The sequence below is a fragment of the Nannospalax galili genome, unplaced genomic scaffold, assembly GCF_000622305.1.
Source record: "Nannospalax galili isolate Female #2095 unplaced genomic scaffold, S.galili_v1.0 scaffold1128, whole genome shotgun sequence".
NCBI classification, from domain to species: domain Eukaryota; kingdom Metazoa; phylum Chordata; class Mammalia; order Rodentia; family Spalacidae; genus Nannospalax; species Nannospalax galili.
This window is the reverse complement of record NW_008358632.1, coordinates 375,292-397,062: the sequence shown is the minus strand read 5'-3', so window position 1 is coordinate 397,062 and position 21,771 is coordinate 375,292. Positions and strand designations below refer to the sequence as shown.

The following is a 21,771-nucleotide window of genomic DNA, read 5'->3' as shown; positions in this document are numbered from 1 at the left end:
CTGAAAGCAGCAAAAGAAAAACAACAAGTCACACATGAAGGAAAGCCTATCTGAATTACAGGAGACTTTGCAATGCAAACTATGAAAACCAGAAGAGCCTGGTCCAAGGTATTTCCAGTTCTAAACGACAATAGATGCCAGCCCAGAATACTCTACCCAGCAAAAATGTCTATTATAGCCGGGCGTGGTGGCTCATGCCTTTAATCCCAGCACTTGGGAGGCAGAGGCAGGTGGATCTTTGTGAGTTCAAGGCCAGCCTGGTCTACATAGTGAGTTCCAGGACAGCTGGGGCTAAAAGGAGACCCTGTCTCAAAAAAGACCAAAAAACAATGTCTATTATACTTGAGGGGGAAAGAAAAATCACTTAAAGCAGGTCCATCAGAATAGCACCTGAGTATCTGACATAAACCTTTAACACTGGAAGGAACTGGAAAGATATTTTCCACATTCTGAATGAACACAACTGCTATCCCAGAAATACTAGCTATTAAAATTAAAGAGCAGAACACTTATCATGGTAGAAGCCGTTTAAAATACTTTATACCACTAAATTAGATTAAGAGGACACCGGAAGGAATACTTTAGATTGAAGAGAAGTATAAACACACTCCAGTGGTCACAGTGGATAAAAATATCAGAATAGTTCCTCAAAAGAAGTCTAAGAAAACACTACAAAATCAACAAAATGAAAGAAAAAGAGACAATTTTCAATAACTTTGAATATCAATGATCTCAATTCTCAATAAAAACATATAGACTAGGAGATTTTTTTCAGAAAACAGGAGTCACCTTTTTTGTTGCCTCTAAGAAATATGTCTCACCATCCATGATAGATACCACCTTTGCGTAAAAAGATAGAAAAAGTATTCCAGGCAACTGAACTAGGAAACCAGCTGGTGTAGCTATACTTATATCTGACAAAATAGACCTCAAGCCAAAATAGTCAGAAGAGATGAGGTGTGGTGGCTTGAATGAGAATGTTCATTAACATATTCAATAACAATTTCCAGAGCAAGGATACATCTCAAAAGTGGCTGTAAATTTTTAGGTTCATAGTTGAATTAATAAAGTTATACAATATTGAACTTAGTATAGACCCTGTAAGACATAAGATTGAGTTTTTAACCTTTAAAAAAGATCTACATTTCATTTTTAAAATATGCTGTTTCTTGCCAGGTGTGGTGGCGCACGCCTTTAATCCCAGCACTTGGGAGGCAGATGCAGGTAGATTGTGAGTTTGAGGCCAGCCTGGTCTACATAGTGAGTTCCAGGACAGCTGGGGCTATAAGGAGACCCTGTCTCAAAAAGACAAAAAATTATATATGTGTGTGTGTGTGCTGTTTCCTACAGACTCATTTTTAATGCTACTAACAGATGTTATCACCTCTACTAATTAACATGAAGTAAATTTATATGCTTCCTCAAATATGTCATTTTTGTTGACTTTTTTGTGTATATCATACAGAACATCCTAAACAATCTTATTCATCTGTATACCCACTTCCCAAATGGCACCCTCCCATAGCCTCCCCCGACCCCCCAACTGGAGCCCATATACTCTGTCATCCGTTACCATCCACTATGTTGTCGGCGCCCCCAGCTACTCTCCAGTGCTTGTCCATCCACTGAATCTAGTCAGCTTATCTAGAGATCCTTGTTTTAGGAAGATCAGCTGTTCCTCATTTAGCAGCAATCAGTTGTCAATATTCCTTTAGATAAGATTGGGGTCTGCTGTTCGTTTTCCCAGTTCTATGCTGGGTTACTTATTTAGACAGGACTAGAAGTGGCACTGTGTTCCATTGTATTCTGTCAGGTCATAGGTGCCTTTTAATAGCTATTACTTGGACTGACAAGATGGCTCAGCAGGCAGGTTAGGCACTTTCTGCCAAGTTTGACAGCCTTAGTTCAATCTCCAGGGCCCACATGAAGAAAGAAAAGAACTGACAAGTGCGTGCACACACACACAAACACACAATTTAAAATATCTCCATCAGGACTGGAGAGATGGCTCAGCGGTTAAGAGCACTAGCTGCTTTGCAGAGGACCTGGGTTTGGTTCCCAGCACCCACATGGCAGCTAACAATCATCTGTAACTCCAGTTCCAGGGAATCCAACATCCTCTTCTTGCCTCCATGGGCGTTGCACACATGGTACACTGGCATGCGGGTAAAATACGCATAAAAACAAATTTTAGAAAAATTTCCATTAGTGGAGGTCACTTAATTGAGGAGGCATCTGCTCGGTCCCTGCACTGTTATTACGAAGTATTGTGTAGGGAAGGCCTTTGAGACAATCTGCTTCTCAATACACATTTCCCCTATGGTCTCAGTACATCACTAGTTTCTTGGATGACTCATTACTCTGCTAGCTGCCAAATTTCGGGGGGGGGGCATGTGTACATGTCCATGTGTGTGCACATGTGGGGGCCAGAGGTCAACATCAGGTATCTCATGTCTTCGGAAACAGTCTCTCACTGAACCTTGAACTCCCTAATTCATCTAGACAAGCTGGCCAACACTCCCTAGAGATCCTCCTGTCTCCACTTCCCCACCACTAGGCTTACAGGCCTGTGCCCTGCTTTTTTATGTGAGTGCTGGGGGTTTGAGCTTGGGTCTTCATGCTTTCATGGCAAGTACTTTACTGACTGAGCTGTCTTCTCCCTCGCCCCCCAAACAGTGATTTCTAATCTCACTATTCCTTATTGGTAGGCACTTTTGATTTTTTTTTTAATTGTGTGTGTGTGTGTGTGTGTGTGTGTGTGTGTGTCGTTTCTGGTTTGGGGTTTTTTTCCAAGGCAATTTCATATATGCCCATCTGGTATTGAATTCACTATGTAGCTGGGATGATCCTGAGCCATCTAATTGCCCTGCTTCCAGCTCCTGAGTGATGGTATTACAGGACTATGACACCACACCCTTTTTGTGCAGTGCTGGGGATGGAACTCAGGGCTTCCAGCATACTACGAAGCACTATACCAATACATCCCAGACCCTAGGGAAAAGCTTTTTGTTCTTCCTCATACATACTTTAGTGTGGACTCAGCTTTGTTTTAGTCAATGATCCATTGCCATTATTATTAGGGTTATTTTGAAAGAGGGACTCACTGTGTAGCTCAGGCTGGCCTCCAATTCACTATCCCCATGCCTCAGCCTCCCAAATGCTGGGATTACAGGTGTGCACCACCATATCCAGCTACAGCTAGTATTTGAAGCATTCAAAGTGGCATGTCAGATGTAATGGGATACCTGTAATCCAAGCACTCTAGAGGCTGAGGCAGAAGGACTGCTAAAAGTTTAAGGTGAGCCTGAGGAAATTAGTGAGACTGTCACAGAGCAAAAAGAGGGCTAAGGATGTATGACCATAGCATGTGTGAGAATCTAGGTTCAGTCCCTAGTACAAAACAAAATAAAAATGACATCTCAAGAGGCCAGTTTGAAACCTGACATGGTAGTTCACACCTATAATCCCAACACTAGAGAGACTGAGGCAGGAAGATGGTGAGTTTCAGGCCAGCCTTGACCAAGTAAGTAAGTTCCAAGCCAGCATGGGCTACCTAGCAAGACCTCTCATGGAAAAAAAAGTAGTTGTTCCAGGCTCATCTTGTACTTCTGATTTCTTTTAGATGCTAAGAGCTGAGCACTAAGTGTGTGTGTAGCTGTTTGTTTTATTTCCAGGTACCCTCAATATGTAAAGCTCACTCATTAAGTCATGTGGGATAAGCTGAGCATGGTGGTACATGCCTGTAATCCTAGCACTTGAGAGGTAGATTTAGGAAGACCAGGAGGTCAGGGTCATCTTTGGCTACATGGCAAGTTCAAGACCAGAGTGGGCTACTTGAGAGCATGTTCCAAAAGAAAAGGAAGGCACGAGGGATATCTATGGTTATACACATTTACCTCTATATTAATATGTATCTACTTGGTTCGAATCAATACCTTTTATTCCAATTCAACACGAACATCTACTCTGCTTCTCTTCTGTACTTATAGCTCCCTTTCTTCACAGTAAACAACCTGTCCTCTGAGGGCTTGGGAGAGTGCCATTCAATCTAGTTCTGAATCTTATCATTTTTATTTATTTTTTCCAGTGCTGAGGGCTGAACCTCAGGGCTTTGCATGTGCTGGACAAGGGCACACAGACTCTACCACTAAGCCAAGCCCCCAGCCCTGGCCATAGTATGTCAGAAGGTCCTATGTTGAGCTGAGAAGGTATCTCCAGGTATGAACCTGCTCAGGAAGTAGTATGGTTCAGACCTGAGTCTAACAGAAGTTTTTTCTGAAAATGTCTTATCTTCCTAAGTCAAGCAGTGGCAATTCAGCTGGGGAGATAAATTCAATGTTCTTTAATTTGAGGCAGGTGCAGTAGAGCTGTTAGAGTGAAGCCATGTTCCTGAAAGGCATGCCCAGTCAGGGTATATCCTGAGTGCTCTCCGGACATGGGTTCTGTGGTACAAAGGTGATTTATCTCCTGGTCTTGCGTGGTACATCCTGAACCTGGCCTCCCACAACACTTTGACTCCTGTCCCCTTTCATGGAGCTTCATTCTTCCCTAGACTTGGTTGGAAAATTAGGGTCCTGGAAATTTAACAGGAAAAAGAAAGCTTAGTGAGCCACCCCACATTCATATAATTGATTCCTATCCTTGCTTGGAGATATTAGCAACATTGAGGAGTTCTCTGTGGCGTAAAAGATGAGTGCAGGACAAACAGTTTCTTTCATGCTGTTCACAAAGGCCTGTTCTTTGGTGTGTGCTGCAGCTGCTATTTTCAGAGCCCAACTGCACCAAGTTCTTGCAGATTTGTATATACTGCTCTGTTTGGTCCGCAGGTTGTGATGTGGAAGCCTCAGCCAAGATGGGGTAGAAGTGCTTGGTGAATTCCCAGGTAAAACTGTGACACAGCACCCCATCTGCTGCTTTTTGTTGCAGTGAATGTTGGGGTTCATAACTAGGACCATCTCTTGGCTGTAATCAGTGGAACACACTGCATGACCACATTTGGGGACAAACAGCCACAGTCTAATTACATGTTCCGCTGAGAGACCCTGAGACACCACAGCCAGTATATTCACCCTGAGATCAGCCCGAATCTCACATTCATTCATTCTCTACCTTCCTTTCTGTGAACTAGGATTTCACCATTAAAATGTAAAATACCAGTGAGATGGCTCAGTGGGTAAAGATGCTTGCCTCCAATCCTGATGACCTGAGTTCAGTCCTCAGAACTTCTATGGTAAAAATGAGAGAACCAACTCCCACAAGTTGTCTTCTGACCCCTGTATATGCCCACATACTAAACAAATAAAAATAGTATGTATGACACACATACTAAACAAAATTTTAAAAATTAAAATATAAAAAATCCAGTCTGGGGTATAGTTCAGTGGTAGGGATTTGCCTTGCATGCATAACACCATGAGTTTGATCCCCAGCACTGCAAAAAATAAATAATCTGGTGTGGTAAGCCTATCCTGGGAGTGGATGTGTTTTTTTGAAATATCCTTAATGGCCAGGTGTGGTGCACCTTGGTCCCAGCACTTGAAAGCAGAGGCAGTGGACAGTGGATTTCTGTGAGATTGAGAGCAGCCTAGGGCTACATGGTCTCTCTCTCTCTCTCTCTCTCTCTCTCTCTCCCTCTCCCTCTCTCTCTTAAAAGAGCTGGGTACCTACCTGTAATCCCAGCATTTGGGAAGCTGAGGCAGGAGAATATTGATTAGAAGGAGTCCTAGTTTAAACATTTATCAAAAATAGCATATTAGAGAAACACCTCAAAAGGGTGAGTAGGCTGGAGAAAGCCCCAACGTAGCCCACTATCAACAAGCCCTCCAACCCCCTTGCAGCTTTGCTCACCATTATTGTCAGTATTTATTGGCTGACCAAGACTGACCCTCCATTGCACTCACTAGGATATGAGTTCCTTGGGGTAATTCTAAACACCCACAGACCAGAAAAGCACAGCAAATAAGGCTGAAAGGTCACTCCCTCATGGAACATCCTCCAGACAGTGCAAGGGTCTGGGGCTCATGGCAGACTCATGCTCTGTAGCCCCATGCATGTCAGTATAAGCTTATGACCATTGCTTGCTCTTATACCAAATGCATGTGCCTTTAGCATGTTATAAGAGTATTACCCAAGTGCATTATATGTCAAGAATGAATGAGAATAGTTGCCTGTTTCTCATTCCCCCTCACATCCAGAACATGGGTTCTTAGTTCACCTAGGGACCCTTAAACTAAGAAGCCAGAGTCTTGTTTTCAAGTTAGCATTATTGATCTGTGATCTCAAATGTGACAAGGTGGAAGGGATCTCCCCAGGAAGAAAGGCTACCGTGAGACTGAATTTAGATCAGAAGTTGATGGTTAATACATCAGAGCCCAGGCTACTAGGTGGGGCCAAGGAAAGGTTGTCAAGCTGAGACAGCCTCCAGATCTCTTATCTAAATAAACAAAGGCCCTGCTGAATGCATGTTCATGTACTCACACCATTAGCTGACCTTAAGACCCATAAATAATAAATAATTGTAAAAAAATACACACAAAGAAATATATATCCAAAATGTAATGCTTTGATGAAAACAGATGGAGAAATGGAGAGCACCCTTTGACCCTGGCCAGCCAGGACCATGCAGGACAGGATTCTCAGAGTCCTCCCCTTGAAGGGCAGGAGCCACTGTGGTTCTAGCCATGGCCTGGTAGTTGCAATAGGGCTGAAACTTGGCTTCATGAAAGCCCCAGTGATCATCCTGTCTCCACCTTCCACAGGGCTGGGGTTACAGCCTGAGATGATGCCACTTAGTTGATTTTTTTGTTTTCTTCTTGTGGGTGCTGGGATCCAAGCTCAGGTCCTCATGTTTACACAGGAAGTGCTCTTCCCCACTGCGTCATCTTTCTAAGAGCTGTCTTCTCTTAAAGCAGCTCTTATTTATTTTTTACTTTTTGAGACAGGATCTCATGTGGCCCAGGCTGGCCTTGAACTATTAACCTTCCTGCCTCCACTTCCTGAATGCTGAGATTACAAGCCTGCACCAACCACACCAGGCTGACACTTTTGACTTTTACCACCGGTTCACTTTTCACCAATTTGCTGAGTCATGGTTACATGGTCACCTAGGAGGTCATCTTAGTTGAGTATCTCCACCCATCAGGCTCCTTTTGCCCTGTTCCGCCTGCATTGCCTCCACTTGCTCCTGGGTACCCATCACCTGGAGCGGGCACCCCTCCACCGCCACAACTGGCCACTGTAAGAATCCTTCCTGACCTCTGACCAGGGACCACCTTCTCCATTCCCTGTGTCCTGTGACTGCAGCTCTGTCTTCCTTGGACAGCTGCACTCCTCTGACAGGTTCACAGTTGTCCCCTCTAGACCATCATAAGCTGCTTGAGTCGGGCTGCATCCTTTGCTCTAGCTAAACCTCAGCACCTAGAATGGCAACTGGCGCTCAGTATTTATTGCACGGATGAGTGCTCAGGATGTCTAGGAGCTGGGTCCCTAGAGAATGTCAGGAAATCAAGTTCTGTGGAACAGCCCAGTGGGGATAGTGGGGCTGGAGATGGCAGCCCAGGCTCTGCCTAAAAGGGGCTTCCAGAGCATCTAGGAAGGGCACACCTGGGCAAGGGGCAACAACAACTGCCAAAGAGGAGGTCAGAGGTCAGTTTGCAGCCCCAGGAGCAAGGCAGTAGATCTTTTAGCGTCACTGTAACTAGGGATTCCTAGATGTGAGTCCGAGCCCTTGCCTCTCTTGAGCCTTTTAGTTTATCCAAATACCTCCTGGATATCCTCCCGTACCCCAAGGCTCCCTAGAACCTCAAAATCAACCTGTCTAAAACAATTCATGAGTGTGCAAACCTCATTAAAGTTCCCAAATCACCCTGTGTTCTCTGTGTGTTTTTCCTCAGATTACTGAATTCCTATGATTTTTCTTCAATTGGAAATCTGGCATCAACAATAGTATACAACAAATTCCATAGCCTGAGAGGCCCATGTCATACAGAGAACACTGCCAGTCTCTGGATTACTCAGAATCCAACCCGGACAAGCCCCATTGTACGGGTGTTTAGCAGTTGGTAGTGGAGGTCGTCCCTTGGGAACTTTGACCTGGAGAGAATAACCAGGGCTCAGTCCCACCTTTCAAAGAGTTTCAGTTTTTGCCTTCAGGCAGAGAGACAGCAGCTCCTTTTGCAACAGAGCCCAAATACTTTTTAGAGACTTTGGAAATTGGTTTAGCTTTCACTTATTTTAAAATTTAAACTTGGGGTGAATCAGTCAGTGGTAGAGAATTTGCTTCCCATGTGGGAGACCCTGTACTCTATCCCCAGCACCAAGTAAAGCTAGAAGAAAAGAAAAGAGATGGTAATAAATACATTAATAAATCTAGACTAGGGGGCTGGAGAGATAGCTCAGCGGTTAAGAGCACTGGCTGCTCTTGCAGAGGACCTGGGTTTGATTCCCAGCACCCCACATAGCTGCTAACAACTGCCCAAAACTCCAGTTCCAGGGGATCCAATGCCTTCTTCTGACATCCATGGACATTGCATGACACAGGTGCACTTACATACATGCAGGTAATACACTCCTACACATAAAGTAATAAAAAAAATAACTCTAGATTATAGATTATGGGGTGTTTTGGAGGAGGTGTTTTTCTTTTTTGAAGTGCTGGGAATTGAACTCAAGGCCTTGCACGTGTTAGGCAAGTGCTCTACCACTGAGCTGCACTCAGATTCTCCATTGTATTTGTTTTTTTAATATCTTATTCATTATTTTAATTTTACTTATATGAATGTATTGCCTGCATGTAGGTAGATGCACCCATGTCCTGCAATGCCCACAGGGATCAGAAGAGGGTGTCAGATTCCCCTGGAACTGGAGTTACAAACAGTTGTTAGCCACCATGTGGGTGCTGGGAACCCAACCTAGGTCCTCAGCTCTTAACCACCATCATCTCTCCAGCCCCTCTATTTGTTTTGCTATCAATAAAATTGTAAAAAATATATGTGTATTTTTTGTTGTTGTTGTTGTTGTTGTTAACAGAGAGAGAGGCCTATTAAAGTAAAAGCACCCAGGTCACAACGTGTTCCTTCCCAGTAGACAACAGGGCTGGTAAGGGTGAACCCTTCACTCCCTCTCCTCTCTGCCAAACTCCTGCTGTCTCAGAAACATATACGTGTGGGAAAGAACTGGTGTGTAACGTATAATGTGTATGTATGGTGTGGGGACAGGGAGAACTGCTGGTAACAGGGGAGCTTTGAATGAGGGCCTCTGGGGTACTATGGAGCCAAAGGCAGATTTTAATATTTATTCTTATGGAAATCATTTCAATTTCATGTCTCTTTGTATTGGGAGTTTTTTTCATTTTGTTTTGTTTTGTCTTGGATTTGTGTGCATGAGTGTGTGTATGTGTATGTGTGTACATATTCATTGTCTTGGATTTGCGTGCATGTGTGTGTATGTGTATGTGTGTACATATTCATGTGTATGAGGGGGCACACATGCACATATGTGTATGTGTGTGTGTGTGATCAGAGGATACCTTGTGGGAGTTGGTTCTCTCTTTCAACCATGTGGTCCCAGGGATAAAACTCAGGTTGTCCAACCTGTCAGGAAGTACCTTTACCCACTGAGCCATCTCCCTGGTCCCCGTACCTTAATTTTTGAGATAGGGTCTCTCACTGAACCTGGAGCTCACTGATTAGCTAGGCTGACTGGCCAGCAAGCCCCAGGGATCCTCCTTTCTCCTCCTCTTCAGTACTAAATTACAGGTGTATGCTGCTGTGCCTGACTTTTTGTGGGGGTGCTAGAAATCTAAATTCAGGTTGCCATGTGACTGGGCCCTCTTCCCCAACCCACATTTTTGGGGGTTTTGAGAGTTTTTTTGTTTTTTGTTTTTGTTTTGTTTTTGAGACAATCTCACATTATAACACAGGCTGGAACTCACTATGTAGTCCAAGCTGGCCTTGAACTTGGGCAATCCTCCTGCCATAGTCTCCCAAATTCTGGCATTGCCAATGTGAGTTGCCATCTCTTGCCCTCTTGGTACTATAAATTGCATCTTCCTGGAGTGCAAAAGAGAGTGACTTCGGGAGTTTGTTGCCTAGCAGACAATTTTCAGGCAGGCTCGTGGAGGATGGAGCATTTCTCTGAATGGCAGAGATAGAGGTGACAGTGCTTGGTCAAAGGAATGGAGTTTTCAAAGCTGTCCCCATGACAGAGCAGCACCTGGACAGGGGTCTCATTTGTACAATAGAACAATGCATAGGGTGGTTCTAGAAACATCTCATGATAACTAGAAATGCCTTCTAGGAGCTAGGGATATTGTTCAATGGAAGAGTGCTTGCCCAGCATTCATGGAGCACTGGGTTCGAGCCCCAGTACCCCATAAATCTGGAGTATGCTTGTGATCCCAGCACTTGGGAGGTGGAGGTAGACGAATCCAAACTCCAAAGTCATCCTTGGCTACATAATGAGTTTGAGGGCAGCCTCGGCTAAATGAAATCCTGTCTCAAAAAAAGAAATGTCTTGGGGCTGGAGAGGTAGATCAGCGGTTAAGAACACTGTTCTTGCAGAAGACCCAGGTTCAAATCCCAGCATCCACATGGCAGCTAACAACTGTCCATAACTCCAGTTCCAGGGAATCCAACAGTCTCTTCTGTCCTCTGCAGGCACTGCACAACACAGGTGCACTTACCTACATGCAGGTAATACATGAATACACGTAAAATAAAAATAATAAATATTTTTTTATAAAAAGAAATGTCTTTAGTCTGATCCTCCCTAATAGGCTAGGGAAGCCTCAGATGCTGAGCTGAGAAGATGGGGTGAGGGTGGGGGCGTCGGGGAGTGGAGAGGGATTTTAGCCCACTGATAGAAAAGCTCACTTAGGAAACTGAAAAGAAGAAAATGTAGACTCACTGGATGTTTAAGAAAGTGACCTCAGGGCTAGAGAAGTGACTCAGCAGTTAAGAACACTGGTTGTTCTTGCAGAAGACCCAGTTTCGAATCCCAGCATCCACATGGCAGATAACAACTGTCTGAAACTCCAGTTCCAGGGTCTCCAACAGCCTCTTCTGTCCTCCACAGGCATTGCGCAACATGGGTGCACTTACCTACAGGCAGGCAATACACTCATACACATAAAATAAAAAAAATAATAAAAAATATAAAAAAGCATGTACCACCTTGCCTGGCAGATTTATTATTTAAAAGAAAGGGAGGGAGGGGGAAGGAAGGAAGGAAGGGACCTCTAGCCAAGCTTGTTGCCTTACACTGTGCTGTAATCCCAGCACTCAGGAGGCTAAAGCAAGAGAATTGTCACACACTCAGGTTCAGCTTAGGCTACAGAGACCTTGTCTCAACAACAACCACCAAAAAGAAAAAGGAGGAGGGGAAGGGAAGGGGGAGAGGGAAGAAAAGGAAAGGAAAAGAAATGTACCTCTCTGGAAAGAGAAAGGCATGGCACGGTAGAGGATGGAGGAGGGTGGGGTGTGCAGAAATCAGAAAGAAGACACCAAGAAGAGCTTCCACCAGGGCCAGCAGGACAGGATGGACGATGCTAAGCAGCAGGAGCCACAGAAAGGCGGGGACAGAGCGAGACACATCTAACCAGTACAACAGGTAGGACTGGTGCACAAGGGAGGCAGGAGGTGAGAAAAACTTAAGAACAGCCTTGAGGTTTCTAGCTTTAACCACCAGGGAAACTGATGTCTAATTAGGGCTTCAACCAATAGAAGAAGAGATTTGAAGGCTTGGAAGAAGAATAGTGAGCTCTGTGGTTCCAGCCACCCACAGACATCATGTGGGGACACGCCGTGGTCTGAGACACAGCCTGCAAGCTAAGAACTGACAAGGGAGGGTTTCAGTGAAGGAGTCACCAGCATGAAGCCGTGGCTGAAGCCTCTGCTCTTGGTGAGATCAGAGAGTTCACTGGCTTGGGGAATCCATGGGGAGAGCAATAGGACAAGAGCCGAGCCTGAGGGCTGTCCTGAGAGAGGGGCACCAGGACCAAACCAACAGTGGTTATGATCAGATGGGGGACTTGTGGAAAGAAGAGGGGTCCTTTTCCTCTCCTTTTCTCTTTTTCTCCCCTCCTCTTCCCCGCCCCGTTCTCTCCCCTCCCCTCTTCTCCCCTCTTCTCTGACCCTCTTACCTCCCATCTCCCCTCCTCTCTTCTCCTTTCTCTTCCTTTTGTTCTTCTCTTGATGGGTGTGGAGCTCAGGGCCTTAATACACATTTAACAAGCATTCCTATTTTCTGTGCTTTTTACTTTCATAGTAATGATATATTGCCATTTTTATGTAAAAAAAAAAATACCACCCTTTATTGGAAAAAATGAAAGGGTAGTCCCAACAGATTAAGTGCTTCCGAAAAGCCAAGCACAGTGAAGACAGGGAAGAGATGCAGTGCCTTGCCTGGGGTCCTTCGCCAGCCCACCTTCTCCAGTAGTTTCTTCTCCCCAGGCTCCAGCAAGGGATCAAGGGTGGCGTTCCTAGTGGCCATGTTTCTGCCTGTGACCTGCTTTCTGGCTGGTCAGAGCTCTTTCCCAGTACTCTGAATTAGGAGGAATCCAGTTCTGAGTGTCAGGCTCTGTACAGTGCCAGGAGATTGAGGCCAGGGCAGCCATTTCCAGTGGGGTGGAAGAGTGCAGGCTGAGATAGAAACTTGAGCTCAAATGGCCCGTAAGTGGAGAATGTCTATTCAAGGCTAAAGGGAGGCCAGTGTAGGTGGCCAACACACCTGAGCAAGTTGGGGAGAAAGGACAAGGTTGGACTTCTGAGTTGAGACACTTATTACAGTGAGAAGCTGTTGAAGGGTTTTAAGAGTGACCTGGTTACATTTGAAGAGCAGCAGAGCTGGGGAATGCACTGTGGGAGCAGTGTAGAGCACCCGTAGTCTGCAGACTCCAGAGATGGCGGTGATGATGGGGAGTCAGGAAAAGAGGCAGATGATGGTGCTGCTGTTCTTTGGAACTTCTGTCCTGACACCCTGAGTGCCAAATGTACCCCCAAATGGAAATGTCTTAAAGGCAGGGGCTACATTAGCCTGGAGGTGAGAAACAGGGCAGTGCTGGATGCTCCTGGATGCTTAAAATATGGATGCCCTCAGAGTACCATTGATGTTCAAAGTTGTAGGCCTGGATGGCTGTACCTGGGAGGAAATTGGAAAGTGCTGTGACCCAGAAACCCTGGGGAAACTATCCTTGTTGATATCTCCTGGCCTACCTCCTCAACCCACACCCACTTCTCCCACCGCTGCTGAGGACTGAGTGATGGACCAATCCCTGGGATGGGTGAAGAGTAGTCAGCTTGTCATCAGATCCTAGTCCTTAACTGGAATCAGAAGTGAAAAATAGCCATGGGGCTGGAGGTATGGCTGGTGGAAGTATGCCTCCCTAGCATGTATGAGGCCCTGGGTCCATGCCCAGCAAAAGGAAGGGAGGGAGAGAGGGAGGATTGGTGGACATTGTATTAGATAATAAGTAATACCGTATAGTAGATTCTCTATAGTTCAGTTTCTCGTGTGTGATATGACCTGTGTGTAATAAGAGAGAGTCCTGGTCAAAAGACACAGTTCTGCACCTTTGACTCCAAGGGAAACTGAGTAAACCCTTTGGCTTCACTTTCTTAGTTACTTTTTTTTTCTTGAAGACAGGGTCTCCTTGTAGTCCCTGCTGGCCTGGAACTCACTACATACACCAAGCTGGTCTCAGTCTCAGAGATCCATCTGCCTCTGCCCCCTGAGTACTGGGATTAAAGGCCTGCACCACCACATAGGGTCCAGTTACCAACTTTAGAGGTGACTCTCACTAGCTGTAGACAGCACCTCTGAGCTGTGGGTCACAGTGGATGTGGAACTTAGCAATAGCTCAAACCAGTTGAGTACACAACCCTTTCAGTGGGGCCTGTGAGCACGTCAGATGGGCACCCCATTTCCTCAGCAGGCCCACACAGCCCTCAGAGCACTGACACTGCCCTTCCTGGATGCCAATCCCAAGAGGAGCTGTTAAGGTCACCCATGCACAGTCCATGGACCACTGTCACTTTCCCTAACCTCAAATCGCCCTGTTCCTTCTGTCAGACTGCCTTGCTTCTCTCTACGAAAGGACCCTTAAACTTTATCTTCGGGAAGGTGGATTTAAGACTTGGGGCTCCCTCCTTACATCTGGCTGCCTATAGAACAAGCTCTGTCTTGCAAACCTTGCATTTCAGTGATTGATACATTGTATGGTGAGCAAAGTGGGCTGCTTTTAAGGGTGAAAGAGTGGGTGTTTGAAACGTCTCAGCAGCTCAACAATGATAAACATGTACATACGTACATGTTTGTATGTTTGTATGTATGTACCTGTATATGAACACATACTATATATACATATGAAGAGAGAGGAAGAGAGTGTTGCAAAATGCTAGCTTGAAAAAGCTAGGTGGAGGCTATTTTAATATGCTTGTTTTAAATATGCCTGCTTCCTTTATCAACAAATTTTGGTCAAAGTCTGACAAAGGTGATGCATAGTGATTTAGAATGACTATGTATAACATTAATTTTATTTCATATATCTGAATCATTTCTTTTTAAATTTTATTTCTAATTGAATTTTTGCAATGCTCATACAATATAGTTTGATAGTATTTAGATCCCCTACCCTACCCCCGATACTCCCCCCACAACTTAATATACTCTCATATATATAAAACAGCTCATAGAGTCTGATTTGTGTCCCCAAATGTCCTTCAGTGTAGGACTATCCACTAGGCCTACCAAGAGTCCCATCCCTGTAAGACACTATCTTTCCCCATCCCAGCAGCCATCAATTAATTATTCCTTAGGTTGGTTGGGATTTCTTACCCACTTTCCCATGTCTATGCTGGGATTTTGTCTGGTTTGAGCTTGCATAGGACTTGTGCATGCTGCCACCATTGCTGTGAGTTCATATGAGTAACCAACCAGCTGCCTGGAGACTCTGTTTCCTTGTGGTCATCCACCCCCTCTGGTCCTTACAGCCTTTCCACCTCCTCTTCTTCAATGATCCCTGAGCCTTGGGAGGCAGAGTTTGAAATAGCTGCCCTAGTCAGGGATAAGTACTCTGTGGCCTCTTGTTCTCTGCACACTGGTCAATCGTGCGTTTCTGTATTAATCACCATCTGCTTCATAAAGAAACTTCTCCGGTGAGAGTTGAGCGATGCATTCATCCCATGTGTAGAGGTTGCATTGAAGATGTGTCACTTAGGGTTAAGCATCTCACAGACACTTATTTCTGCATTTGACAAATTCTGGAACTCTGTAATAGTCTCCATCTCCTGCAAGAAGAAGCTTGTTTGATGACAGCAGAAAGGTGCACCTGTCCCAGCTAGTCAGGTGGCCTCAGCAGAGGCCCAAGGAGGGCTCAGCGAAACAGCCTAATATTTTTTTCAAATTTTCTGTAGGTTTAATTTCTTTCCTAAAAGAACAAGTTGAGGAAAAAAGAACATAAATTATAATTGAATGTGCTAATACATGCCTGTAATCTTAGCACTTGGGAGGGTGAGGCAGGAGGATTGCTATGAGTTTGGAACCAGCCTGGACTAGCAAGTGCCAAACCAATGAATACTGCAAAGCAAGATTTCTCAAAAGGACCAATATAGGCCAGGTGTGGTGGTGCATGCCTTTAATTCCAGCACTCAGGAGGCAGAGGATCTCTCTGAGTTTAAGGCCAGCTAGAGCTACGAATGAGACCCTATCTAAAAAAGAAAAGATCGACGTGTGTGTGTCTGTGTGTCTGTGTGCGTGAGAAAAAGGGTGCAGAACCTGGTGGCACAGACATGTAATCTAGTTAGGAGATCCCAGCAGGGCCATCATAAGTTCAAAGCTTGACTAGGCCACAGGGTAAATTTAAAGTTAACTTGCTCAGGGACTAGAGCAATGGCTCAGCCAGTTAAGAACACTGGATGCTCTTTGAGAGGGCCCAGGTTCAGTTCCCAGCAACTGTGAAACCAGTTGCCATCTTCTGACCTTTACAGGTTTGCATGTACATGGCGTAGTTACATACATGCATGCAAAACATTCATACGCATAAAATAAAAAGTAAAAATAAATAAAATGTAGTATGGGCAACTTAAAGCGTGTCTCAAAATTTAAAAAGTAAAAAATGAGGCTGAGGTTAGGTCGGGGGTAGTGACACACACCTTTAGTCCCAGAACTTGAGAGGCAGAGACAGGCGGATCTCTGTGAGTTCAAGGCCAACCTGGTCTACAAAGTGAGTTCCAGATCAGCTGTGGCCTCAGGGAGACCCTGTCTCAAAAAGACCAATAGTAGTAATAATAATAATAATAATAATAATAATAATAATAAGCTGAGGCTTTTTGACTAGCTCTAAGTGTTCGAAATGTCAAAGTGAGGACATGGTGAGACTTCAGATGAGAAATTTCCCTGGGTTTTCTATGAGTTGTGATCAACTACTATGATCAACTGCAATCAACCGTGCTGACAACATAGGCACCAAAAGTCTGTGTATCATGTCTGTGAAGGGTCTCACAAGGTACAACTGAACAGATCATTGGGGTGGATGGCCTTGTGATGCCCACAGGGAAGAATGGTAAACCAGAGCTAAGAAAGAAGGTCCATCCGGCAGTAGAAATTAGACACCAAAAGTCATATGAAGAAAAGAGGGCTGTTTCTTTATTTTGAAGATGATCAGACGTCATAGGAAATAATAACGGGAGGATAAAAGGTTCTGCCATCACAGGTCCAGTTGCAAAGGAGTGTGCAGAACCAGGAATGCATTCAGTGCAAACAGCAGGGTGTGATTCTCCAGTGTATTTGTGAAATATAATGCTCACTAAAAAGTCTGCTAAGGGGGCTAGAGACATGGCTTAGTGGTTAAGAACACTGGTTGTTCTTGCAGAAGACCTGGGTTCGGATCCCAGCACCCACATGGCAGCTAACAACTGTCCATAACTCCAGTTCCAGGGCATCCAACGGCCTCTTCTGTCCTCCACGAGCATTGTCCTCCAAGGGCATTGTACAACATGGGCGCACTCTACTACCTGCAGACGATACACTCATACACATAAAATAAAAATAATAAAATATTTTTTAAAAAGTCTTTGCTAAAAAAAAATGGTAGGGGAGATAGCACAGGCTATGAAGTGCCTGCCACACAAGCATGAGAACCTGAGCTTGACCCCAGAACCCATGTGAAAAGCTGGGCATGGTGGTGTGATAAGGAAGCAGAGACCAGCAGACCTGGAGACTTGCTGGCCTGCCAGCCCAGCCTCATCAAGGACTCCAATGAGAGACGCTGTCTCAAAAAAACAAGGTAGACAGCACCTAAGAACAAAACCTGAGGTTAACTTCCAGCCTCCACAGGCATGTGAATGCACACCTGCACACATAGGAACATGCCTGCATACATAGGATCATGCCTGCACACAGAAGGAAAGAAAGAAAAAGAAAGAAAGAAAGAAAGAAGAAAGAAGAAAGAAAGAAAGAAAGAAAGAAAGGAAGGAAGGAAGGAAGGAAGGAAGGAAGGAAGGAAGAAAGAAAACGAGAGAGAGGGGAGGGAAGGAGGGAGGGGACTGGAGATAGAGCCTAGTGGTAAAGGGCTTACTGAGGTTCAATCCCTGATGGGGGTGGGAAGAAGGGAAGAAGGTAGAAGAGAGGTTCAGGGAAGAGATGGCCACACTTCAGACGGGTTGCTTGGTAGTGGGTGCCTGGTGACTTTCTTCAGGCAAAGTAGAACCTGAAGCTCTGCTGACAGGGGATTAGGAAGGCCATGGGAGGGTCAGTCTGCCATGGTAGCTTGGGGCCCAGGGCCAAGAAAAGCTGGTGGAATTAATTTTTGTGTGTGTTTAAGATCTGAATAATCCCAGCACTTCAGGGGCAGAGGCAGGCAGATCTCTATGGGTTCAAGGCCAGCCTGGTCTACATAGTGAGTTCCAGGCCTGCTGGGACTACAGGGAAACCCTGTTTCAAAAAGACCGAAAAAAAAAAAAAACCAAAAAACAAAAAAAAACCCAATAACTACAAAAGGGCACTTAGAAGGCTTCAGAGCATCCTCAGGAGCAGAGCCAGCGAGTGGCCTGGAGAGGGCTGGGAGGAGGGAAAGCTTTGACAAGGCTGGGGGTGAGCACAGGATGGGATCTTCTGTGGATGACTTCCGCCCTCCTAGCTCTCATTGAACTTTCCGAACAGCATGAAATAGAACACGAATCAGTGTGATTAACACTGACTAGACTTCCATGTGTGAACAAATACGGCATGAATTTTGAAGTATCTATTTATTAAAGACAGCAGCTCCCAGGGATGAAGGGATATGTGTTGGCAAACCAGAGGCTGCCACAGCGAGGTAATGTCCCCGCCCCTTTCCACACTGTAAGGCAATGTCCCGGCCCATTTTCTCAGGTAGAGTGGCCCGCTGACTTTGAGGCTCTTTCTGGAGGATTACCATGGCCACCCATTTTATAGATGGAGAAACAGCATTGTTAGCAACCGGTCACAGCAGTACTGGGGGCAGGGATTATGTGTGAGTCATCCTGTGGCTCCCCAAGACTGGCAGAGTGCCAGGAGGAAGGAGGGAGGGAGAGGCAGATGGTCTCACTTACACTTGATGGAAGCCTCTGGAGGTTGGTATTATCAACCTCAAGAGGAAAACAGGGCTGAGAGGTTAAATAGTGTGCCAAAGGTCACATAGCAGAAACAGGATTCAAGCTCAACTTTCTTAGAACTGAAGCTCATGCCTTTGACCATGTGGCTGTCTGCTGTTTTCCCATAGTGCATGGAGGATGGGGTGGGAGGGGGCTGGGGGGTGGCAGGCTTTGGGAATTCTCAGAGCCACCTTACTTGAAAGTGGTGGGCACTATGCTTGGGCATAAGAAATAGGGCATGGATGGCTGTCAATGCTGGTGACTGAATGAATGAATGAATGAGTGAATGAGTGAATGAAGTGGAAACTTGACTTCTGCCTTGTGGGCTTTTACTTCAAATGGAAGACTTCCTCCAAGGCCTTTGAATGCTCACTGTAATTAAGGCAAACAAGGCACTGGAGAATCACTGGTCTGTCCTTTATAAACTGTCAAGTCCAGTCTGTAGGCTGTTTATGTGCCAAGGTCAGAGATCAGTCTTTAGCTGCTCTCCTCTCATTCATCTGGCAAAGTGAAGAACATAAAATCTATTGATGCAAAACAGACTGACAGGCAGGGTCACAAGGTGCTGGGGCCAGGGAACATCAGAGTTCTAAGCTACTGTCGTTCAGACCACTTCTTTCTGGACAGACTTCTCCATGCTCTAGGTTGCTGGGTCACAACTTTTGTACTAAAATTGAGTGACAGACGCCAACTCACCCTGGGCAGTTGTGATGCTGTGATCACAAAGGCCATTTTCACAAGGTGAGGCTCATCCATTGCTCTCCTGTGTGTTGACCCCTTAATTTTCCCAAATGCAGGAAAATGGACTGCATAATTTGTGGTAGCAGGGAACTGTGTACCAGCTCTCTCCCTGTTGGAAAAAAATGACAGAAAGGAAGGCGTTATCTGTTAATTTGGAAAGAGTGGGGCATAGAAAGTTAAGTGAGATGGTTTTGAAACTTCCCAAACGAAAGAAACTCCAACCTAAGGCTGGATCAGACAGACTCTGGAAGGTAATGTGCATCTTGCAGCTTGCCCATCACTAGGCAACATCTGCCTCCTCTGGGCCCACCAGAGGATTTGTGGATTACACCCCTGGCTCTTTTTGTGTGGTTCTCCGGGGGCGGGGGGGGGGGAGGCGACTGAGAGAGCTGAGGCAGGAGGATCAGGAGTTCAAGGCTAGTTTTTGCTACCTAGGCTAACCTGGGCCAATGAGACCCTCTCTTAAATAAATAAGCAAAACAAGAAAACCACATGAAGATGGCAGTTAGTTCTAGGGGAGAGAGGCAGACCCAGGAATTGTGCCTCATGTCCTTGAGATGGGAAAGGATTCAACATTATTCTTTTCTATCAGGACCAAACCTGATTCTGCCTGATCTAAGAAAGGCACCCAAGGTCATTTCAAATGCCCTCTTGGTCCTTGTAACCCAAAAATAGTGGTTTCCACATTGGACAGCTATCAGGATTTAAGCCCTTCAAGCAGCCAGGCATGGTGGCTCACCTGTATAATCCCAGCACTGTGAAGGCTGAAGCCACGAGTTTGAGGTTAACCTGTGTTACATACATAATGAGACATTATCTCAAAAGGCCCCAAAACAAGACAAACAAAAACCTCAAAGTAAAATAATCCATTTAGAAGCAAAAAATAACAAGATTAGACAAACCAAATCCCTTCTTACCCCCCCTTGTATTTTCTTGGGAGACAGTCCAGGTTCAAGGTCCAGTTGGAGCAGGGACTGTCTCCTCTCCAGGTATGTTTCTGGGCAGGCAGGGGGCAAAGTCCCTTTCCCCTTTACTCCTGGCTGGGCTGGGCTTAGGTTACACAGAGCTCCAGAAAGCTGACACTGCAGAGACTGGCTGGATCCAGTCCTTTTACTCTCACAAACTCTTTGAACTTGAATGGTTTCTTTATCTTCCTAGAAGGATGATGACCCATGACCTTCCTCCCCTGGAGCTCTGTGAATGAATCATGAGTAAATTGCTAGGGAAAGGACCGGACACCCTCACATTGACCAGGCCCTAGAATCATCGAACAGGATAGGCACTGTGTTCACAGAAGGAACAAGGAGTTTGGGTGTGCAGAGGAAGAAAAGAGCTGGGAAGGACTTCAGTGACAGTCAGAGAGGCTTCCAGGGCTGAGGCTGCATCAGTGATTACACATCAGTTGTAAGGTGCTGGTCTAGAATTCACATGGCTCTGGTTCCATCATTAACATGGGAAGATAAATCAAATCAAAACAAAACCCCCAAATTAAGTAGTTTCTGGAACCGCATTCTTAGCTATACCTGAAAAGATGGAAATGCAGAGTCCACCTTGCTGAATTGGAGGCTCTGGGATGCTGTCCAACACTTGCACTTGGCTTTTGTGGGGTGTGTGTGTGTGTGTGTGTGTGTGTGTGTTGTGTTTGCATGTGTTGGGGTGTTAGGTATCTGCTTCAGTCACTTCTCCGCCTTATTTTTTGAAATAGATCTCTCAGGGAACCTGGAGTTTGCAGATTCTGCTAGACTAGCTCCTGAGCAAGCCCCCCTCCTTTCTCTGCCTCCCCAGGCCTGGGATTACAGGTGTGTGCCACCACGCCTGGCTTTTCCTGGGTGCTGGAGATCAGAAATCAGGTGCGCATGCTTACATCGTAAACATTCTGCTTATTGAGCCATGCTCCTCAACTCTGAGATTGGCTTTTGAAAAAGTCCTCAAAGTGATTTTGTTTGTTTTTTGAGACAGGGCCTCCTGTAGCCCACATTGTCCTTGAACTGACTATATAGCTGAAGATGACCTTGAACTCAGGAGTCACCTCCAAAGTACTGGGATTACAAGTGTGGGCCACCATGCCTGGCTTCTTCCAGATGATTCTGATGCAAGCTAAAACTAAAGTTTGAGGCTAGCAGCTTTGTTTAAAAACATTTTAAAAATGTTTTTAGCATGTATTTTACATAATAATGGGTTTCTTTGTGACACTTCCATACACGTACATAGTGTATTTCCATCATCTTCACCCCTTTACCCTCTCTTGTCCCTTACTCATTCCTGTTAATCCCCTTCCTCTTCCCAATTAATCTCCTTTCAACTTTCATGTTTTTGTAGTGACCCAATGGGTTGCATTAGAGTTGTTTACAGGAGCATGGGCACCTTACCAGTGGCTACACCACTGAAGAAAAAGTCTCCCCCTCTGCCATCAACCATTATC

The 21,771-nt window shown here is 45.3% G+C and overlaps 1 non-coding gene across 1 annotated transcript; it reads left to right on the top strand.

Annotated features, from left to right (window-relative positions):
- Nucleotides 1-19,296: 19,296 nt before the first annotated feature.
- Nucleotides 19,297-19,462, top strand: LOC115068232. The gene has a single exon (XR_003847600.1). It is a non-coding gene; the product is annotated as a U1 spliceosomal RNA (small nuclear RNA).
- Nucleotides 19,463-21,771: the final 2,309 nt, after the last annotated feature.